Genomic DNA, 8,568 nt, shown 5'->3' with positions numbered 1-8,568 from the left:
GAGGGAGAGGGAGAGGGTGGGATGATTTGGGAGAAGGGCATTGAAACATATATACTATCATGTAAGAAATGAATCACCAGTCTATGTTGGATACAGGATACAGGATGCTTGGGGCTGGTGCACAGGGAAGATCCAGAGAGATGATATGGGGTGGGAGGTGGGAGAGGGGTTCAGGATTGGGAACTCATGTACACCCGTGGCTGATTCATGTCAATGTATGGTAAAACTAATACAGTATTGTACAGCAAAATAAAGTAAAAATAAAAATGTAAAAATAAAATAAAGAAAAAAAAAAGAATGAAACTAGAACACTTTCTAACACCATACACAAAATTAAACTCAAAATGGATTAACGATTTAAATGGAAGGCCAGAAGCTATGAAGCTCTTAAAGGAAAATATAGGCAGTGTACACTCTTTAACATACATCACAGCAAGATCCTCTTTGACCCACCTCCTAGAGTAATGTTACTTCTTTATTTGCATCTCTTTTTGACCACTAGTACACAACCTTGTCATTTCTGAGTAGAGTATATTGGTTGTACACTTCCTGAAGATTTAAAAATTTGATTTTCCTGTTATCCCTGTATGAAAAGGGCATTTTACTGAGTTATAGAACTCCGTATTGTGTTCTATTTCATATTTTCATTATTTGACTCAGTGTTATAGCTGTTTCCCTAAAAAAGTAATGATTCCTTTTTCTTTCGGCATTTAATGTTACAAAGAAGCTATCTGACTCTAGTCTGTTTTTTAAAATAATTTTTCCTCATTCTTTTATAGATAACCTGGAGTGCTGGATTTGTTGGATAATGTTTTCAGTTCAATCATTCAGAAGTCTGAATAGGGTAGCAAAGGAATGGGAGTCACATGTGGGTCAGAAATGAGGGAAATCTGTACATTTGTCTCAGAAGTTGTGTTTCTACTTTTTGTTTAAATTGTTGTACCAGAGGCCAGATTTTTACATCTGGTAATTTTGTTCATCCTGCTTCTAACTCCAAGGATACGGGGTGGATATAACTTTCTCTGGGATCTTCCTGCAGGATTTTGCCCTCTAAATTGAGAGAGTGACTTGTCATTGTGCAGGACTATCCCTCTACAATGTTCCCAGTTACTTCTAATTTGGGACTGTGTTTCAGTGTATCAGGAAGAAATGGCTATGGAGATAAAATTTTGGATGAGAGAAAGCTTGGAGCCAGTTCCATGGGCCACTGGTTCAATAGATGCTGGAGTTAGGGCCAGTATAGACGTGCCTCCACAAGGAGTGGTCTCCACCTCTCTCATGGTCTTTCCTACACTGTCAGAGTGGGATCGATGGTCCTGCCTCCTTCCCCACTTCAGAAAGTACTTCTTCAGGTCAAAACACATCTGCTGTGGAGCATCTGGGTGGCGGCAAGCAAGCTGAGTTGCTGCAGATTTTCTTCCGTCTTCAGGGCTTGCCTTCCCTGCCTGCCCCTGCCTCTGAATGTGTGGTCCATCCATAGTCACTCTCACCTCTTGCCCTCATCACTCATTATTAGAGATTGCTGGTGAAACTTGTCAAGATTTGCTTTACTCTCTTCCTGTAACCCTGCTTTTCCAGGTGGGAAAGCTGATTTTTAGTGACATCTTCTGATCCTGTTTATCCCTTACTTTATAGGTCAGATGATCTTCCTTGTTTGTTGACAACATGACTTACTTTCAGTACTGAGGAATCGTTTCCTATAACTTTTATGATTTTGTCTGTGTCTGAGAAGAGATCTGAAGCTAGTTGTTCCACTGTTACCTTACCTAGGATTTAAAAGATTAAGAAGAATTTTTGCATAAGTTGCAGTTTATCTCTTTCTTAAGAATCAGAAAGATTTCTTTGCAAATTCTTCTAAGCATGTAGCTTAGCTCATTCATTTTTATTTTTCATGGATAGCCAACCTAGAAAGAGATAGCTAGATCTCTTCATTTTTAAAAAAAGATTAAAAATTTTTTTTATTTTCTATTGAAGTATAATCAATTAGCAATGTTGTAATAGCTTCAGGTGGACAGCAAAGGGACTCAGCCATACATATACATGTATCCATTCTCCCCCAAAATCCTCTTCCATCCCGGCTGCCACATAACATTTAGCATAATTCCATGTGCTACACGGTAGGTCCTTGTTGGTTATCCATTTTAAATATAGCAGAGTGTCATTCATTTTCAATAGATTTATATTAGCTTTCTTTATACTTGCCCCCCGCCCCAATTTGGAAGTACCTTTTTTTTGAATAGTAAATATTTTATTGGTAAGTATATGGTTTTAGGGGCAACAAAAAATTCACTTGAACAGGAGACAATAGGCAAGTCAAAGAATAAATGCTTGGTAATCATTGTAAAATCTGTGGCCTTTAAGACATTCAGGTAGAAATCCAAATCACTCAGAGGTCAAATCTTAAGCAAGACACGTTCTTATATTAGTTTGCATAAAATAGGTGCAACAGTACCTGCAATTTGTAGAATTCTGTAAATTTCCACCTTCTGACCAAATATGACCTATTGGCACATAACTATAGCTTTTAAAAAAAAATTATTTATTTATTTATATGGCTGTGCTGGGTCTTTGTTGCAGCACACAGATTGTTCAATGCTGTGAGCGAGATTTCTCTAGTTGCAGTGAGTGAGGACTGTTTGCTGGTTGTGGTGTGGAGGCTTTGCATTGCAGTGGCTTCTTGTCACAGATCACAGGCTGTAGACAGCAGGCTCAGTATAGCTGTGGCACACGAGCTCAGTTGCCCTACAGCAGGTGGGATCTTAGTTTCCTGATCAGGGATCAAACCTGTGTTCCCTGCATTGAAAGGTGGATTCTTAACCACTGGACCACCAGGGAAGCCTCAACTATAGCTTTGAAAGAAACCTGATGGATTATTGCTGAGGATTTTGTCTCCTTCCAAAGCAATAATTCTTTTACAAATATTTGACTTTGGATCACTTGAGCTTTTTGCAATCACAATGTCACCTTTTTGGATGTCATAAAAATGTTGATTAAGAGTCTCTGCAAATTTGCAAAGATTTTAATATTTGAATTTTGAATTGTAGAATCCACTGATGGTCTAGAATTCATGACAACACCATCAACATGTTCAACAACACAATAAGCTACACAGTTGTACTGAACAGTATAGCCAACAATTTGAAAGGGTTTTTTCCAGCAGGTCATGAAGCAGAGTTCTAGGTAGATTCTGCCATCATTGGCTATAAGTCTGTTCTAAAGTACAATCAATTTTTAGACTTAGACTAGTTGTAGGGTTTCTAAAAGAAACATCTAAAGCGTGTCTCAAAACATATATGGATGATATGTGGTTTCAAAGAAGCCCAGGTGGTCCTTTCTCATGAGGCTCATCCTCCATGATGTTCTAACCATGACCACCCTGAAGAGGTGAGGTACATGCCTAGAGGAAAGGAGGACTGCAATGAGTAGGCATGCTTGCAATCATGCTTCCCTTGGGCTGCCTAGGGTGGCTGATGGACGGCAGAGCCATCAATAACGTGCTTGGTCTCACTCCTTTCCACACTCTCAGGGTTCCAGGCTGCACGACCTACTGACAGACACAATTTGCTCTGTTGATTATCTCTGGAAAAATTTTATTTATCTGTGCCCTTGAGAATGCCATTGGGTATGTTTCCCTATCCATCAGGTAATGAATATCCAAAAAGGGAAACAAATCTTAAATATAATTGGGAAGATAAATCTACTGCAAATAATGTGTGTGTGCTTAGTCACTCAGTTGCGTCTGACTCTTTGCGACCCCCTGGACTGTAGCCCACCAGGCTCCTCTGTCCATGGGGATTCTCCAGGCAAGAATACTGGAGTGGGTTGCCATTCCCTTCTCTAGGGGATCTTCCCGACCGAGGAATTGAACTGGGGTCTCCCGAATTGCAGTCAGATTCTTTACCAAATGAGCTATCAGGAAAGCCCTCAAAACAAAACAACTATAAAAAAAACTTTGGATTATCTTTGCTGCTATACATGATTAGCATAGATGATGAGTTGGGTCTAACAGTGTTGATTTAGTTGTGCATTATTCTATAATTCTACCTCCATTTCTTAAGTACATTTCTTACTGAAATGGTTTCATGTACTGGCAGTCACATTTCAATTGCTTTCAACACAGCACCTTGGCTGTCTTTATGAATATTTTTTAACTATTCCTACCAAATGAGATTTAGATTTTGAATGCTATTATATTTATATTATTTTAAAGTTTTCTTTTCTGTAAAATGTATGCATTCTAGCTTATTATGTAAGGAATTAAGAATGGGTCCTAGCTTAGAACACTTCTATTTCTTTCTGACATTTAGTAAGCTGTTACAGAACACTGATGAGGACGACTTACTGTCTTCAAGTTACATCAGCTATTTAGTGAATTGAATGAGAATACATTAAGCTTATTTTTAGAATGTTCCTTCTTATAAATGTATCAGGTACGTCATAGAGACAGCAGCCCTGCTAATGTGGGAAGTCAGATATCACTCCCTTTATGGGGTCAGGTTTAATTGAAACTTGAGAGGGAAGTAGGGGACCACTAAAGAAAACTCCAAGTGATTCAAGTAGCTGTATTTATAAACCTCTGAGTCAGTAATGATTCAGCAGTGAAACACAGTGCTAAGGACACTGCTTGGCTAAAGAGACAGTGGGGTAAAATCAAAGCTAAGATTACATGTGGTTCTTATTTGTGGATCTGTGGCATCACAAGTGGGCAAGAACATTTGGCATGAGATCTTGTTCACTCCAGGTTCATTTGTGCCATTCTTTACAAACTTGAGAAGTAAATTTAAACACTTCCTCCCAACTGCTTTTCTTAAAAAAAATAGTACAAACAGAAAAAATAATGTCTTTTAAAAGTTTATTTGAAAGTAAAATTTGAAGTCTAATTAGATTAAAAAATACTACTAGCATTTCTTAGATACTTTATACCAGATACATTACAACTGTGTTGTTTGTCTTATGATACACATTTTACAAATGATGAAGCCCTGGCTTAGAGATATTAAAAACTTGCTGAAAGTAACAATGTAGCTCATAAAAGATTTTCAGTCAAGATTCAAACTCAGATACTTGCCCTCAGACAGACCAAATTTCCCAACAGCAGGCTGTCTCCAGTGGAGGAGAGAAGTGAAGTACCATGTCAAATAAGCTGAACTTCTAAACTCAACCTGGGTTAAAAGTAAACTTCCTAAAATTTGAACCACTGAATAAGGGAAAGAACCTCAGAAATCATTTTGAAATTTAGAAAGGTAACAGCATGGTGCAAATGAAGACAATATCTCTCTATCATTGGTCTGATATTGGTAAAATTTTAATCTTCAATTTTAACATTTTTATTTTAAAATTTAAGGTAGATTCAGGGCAACTTTGCCATATTTGTGATGATTACTATGGTTGAATCTGGGCCAAAGAATTGATGCTTTTAAACTGTGGTGTTGAAGACTCTTGAGAGTCCTTCGGAGAGCAAGATCAAACCAGTTAATCCTTAAGGAAATCAACCTTAAATATTCATTGGAAGGACTGATGCTGAAGCTGAAGCTCCAATACTTTGGCCAACTGATGTGAAGAGATGACTCATTGGAAAAAACCCTGATGTTGGGAAAGATTGAGGTCAGGAGGAGAAGGGGATGACAGAAGATGAGCCGGTTGAATGGCATCACTGACTCGATGGACATGATCTTGGGCAAACTCTGGGAGATGGTGAGGGATAGAGAGGCCTGGTGTGTTGTAGTCCATGAGGTCATGAAGATTTGGACATGACTTGGCGACTGAACAGCAACAATGCCGGTATCTGAGAATTTTTCTTTTAGAGTGACACTGGATTGTGATGTTTCCCCAGTAGCATATGTGGGGGGCCAAGCTTGTGACATCAATTGGCAGTGTGGGAACAGATCCACCAGGCTCAGCAATGCTTGGCAATGCAGTGTGTTCTTCCAGTCTTCCAGGACAGGACTCTGTATCATGTAGTCCCCATCCCTCCAGGGGAAATCTGGTTCCTTGAATGAGTGGAACATTTCCATTGCTGGTCAAGATGTGTTTGCAGATTGAGAGGTAGCGGTAGAAATGTATCTGTGCAGCATGGATAGTCCTTAGAAGTACAGAGAAGGGGGGACCTCCCTGGTAGTCCAGTGATTAAGGCTCTAGTCTTCCACTGCAGGGGACATGGATTCAATCCCTGGTTGGGGAACTAAGATCCTTCATGTAGCACAGGATGACCACACACATTGAAAAATGCGTAGGGAGGAAACCACAGAAAACAGGGGTCCCAACATATTTGAATTCACAGAATTATACATCTTATATCTATCATAAATTATTTGAGGGAGCATTCATAGGGTTGGCAACATTTATTTTTTAGTAAGATTATTAATGATAAACTCTGCCATCTGTTATCATTTCATAAGTTAAAGTCTAAACTATAAAGGGGAAGGACATATTAAATAGTATCAGAATAAAGAGCAATTGTCTAAATAGAATAGATTTAGCTTTACTGAAGCTCACTATCTAGAAACTAAGTCATGGGTCAGCACTGCCTATGGACCATTGTCAGACAACCCCTGAATAAGGAGCATTTGGAAGCCACACGTGAGTCCTACAGCTCTGGCACATTCACCAGACCTGAGAAGAGTATCGAGGAAAAAATAGCCCTAATTAAGAAGATGCTTGTTCCTTGGAAGAAAAGCTATGATAAACCTAGACAGTATATTAAAAAGGAGAAACATCACGCTGTTGATAAATCTTTTTATAGTCAAAGCTCCAGGAGTCATGTACGGATGTGAGAGTTGGACCATAAAGAAGGCTGAGCACCAAAGAATTGATGCTTTCAAACTGTGGTGCTGGAGAAGACTCTTGAGAGTCCTTTGGACAACAAGGAGATCAAACCAGTCAATCCTAAAGAAACTCAACCCTGAATATTCATTAGAAGGACTGAGGCTGAAGTTGAAGCTGCAATACTTTGGCCACCTCATGGGAAGAGCCGACTCATTGGAAAAGAGCCTGATGCTGGGAAAGATTGAAGGCAGGAGGAGAAGACAGTGGCAGAGGATGAGATGATTAGATAGCATCATCAACTCAATGGATATGAATTGGAGCACACTGCAGGAGATAGTGGAGGACAGAGGAGTCTGGTGTGCTGCAGTCCATGGGGTCACAAAAAATAGTCGGACATGACTTGGTGACTGAAAAACAACAAAATAAAGAAACCCAGGACAGGGCCTTGTACATCTGTGTGCTCAAAACATGTTTGTTGTGGAAACTGAAGAGGGATGAATGCTTTCTAAGTGCCAGGAGTGAATCTAGGGAGTGGCTGGCCGAGGACAGAGAGAACTCCCCATCTCCCTTCAAGACGCTCCCACGGGGGCCAAGTGTTAGGAGTGGGGCTGCAGTGTGAGACTTAGAGGGTCCTGGCGGAGGCTCAGGGTGGAAGGAGGGCCTGAGATCGTGCTGCACCAGCAGGGAGGGGCCCCAGGGACTCTGTTTTGCTCTCTCTGTGGTGGTCCCTGTGATGCTCCTCGCTGGGTTCCCTTGGGCCCGAGGGAGCCGGCACAGTGTGGTAAAGGGACCACCAGCTTTCAAAACAAGTAGACTGATTGGAATCTTTACAAGTAAATTTAATATCTCCAGCCCTTCTTCTATGATTAACTGAACCTTAGGGTCTCTTTCAAACTATAAACAGTCACCTGCACTAAACACAGGAATATGAATATAAAAGTGATATAATAAATGTAATCATTAAAATAACCCACTATAGAGTTAAGGTGATCTTAAGAAGATGTTTCTTAAGAAACATCTTAATGATGTTTGTTTCACATATTTAGCTTTTCAGATATTTGGTACACAGAGATTCGTGACTGTTCTGTCCTTTTCGTAAACGGAGTCTTTACGTTTGGTAAACTTCCTCTTGTCCTGATTAATGCTTTTAGTTGATTTTTGGCTGCGCTGGGTCTTTGTTGCTGCTCATGGCCTTTTCTGTAGTTGCAGTGGGAGGGAGTTACTCTCTTGTTGCAGCCCAGGGTCTAGAACGCTGGCTTCAGTACTTGCAGTTCTAGGGCTTAGTTGCTGTGTGGCATGTAGAATCTTCCCGGATGGACCAGGGAATCAAACCCATGTCCCCTGCATTAACAGGTGGCTTCTTAACCACTAGGCCACCAGGGAAGTCTCTGCTTAATGCTTTTAATCTTAACTGCTGCTTTGCTAGTTATAATTGTATGCTGCTTTTTCTGTTTAACTTTTCTTTAAAAAAAAAAAAAAGTATTTTCCTGATATCTGTTTGCCTATTTATCTCCAACATTAAAACAAATTTTGTTTTGAAAATGAGAAGTGAAGTGAAGACGCTCAGCTGTGCCTGACTCTTTGCGACTCCATGGACTCTAGCCCACCAGGCTCCTGCATCTGTAGGATTGTCCAGGCAAGAGTACTGGAGTGGGTTGCCATTTCCTTCTCCAGAGGATCTTCCCGACCCAGGGATCGAACCCGTGGTCTCCTGCTTTGTAGGCAGATGCTTTACTGTCTGAGAGAGAGCCACTTAAAAAAAAAAAATTCAATCTGACAATCTTTGTCTTTGAAAGATGCACC

At 40.1% G+C, this 8,568-nt stretch overlaps 1 pseudogene; it reads right to left on the bottom strand.

Moving 5' to 3' along the window:
* Positions 1 to 2,313: 2,313 nt before the first annotated feature.
* Positions 2,314 to 3,165, bottom strand: LOC128060635 (mitochondrial inner membrane protease subunit 1-like; annotated as a pseudogene).
* Positions 3,166 to 8,568: the final 5,403 nt, after the last annotated feature.

Source organism: Budorcas taxicolor, chromosome 15, assembly GCF_023091745.1.
Source record: "Budorcas taxicolor isolate Tak-1 chromosome 15, Takin1.1, whole genome shotgun sequence".
Taxonomy (NCBI): Eukaryota; Metazoa; Chordata; class Mammalia; order Artiodactyla; family Bovidae; genus Budorcas; species Budorcas taxicolor.
The sequence above is the reverse complement of the archived record's forward strand: the minus strand, read 5'-3'. Positions and strand labels throughout refer to the sequence as shown.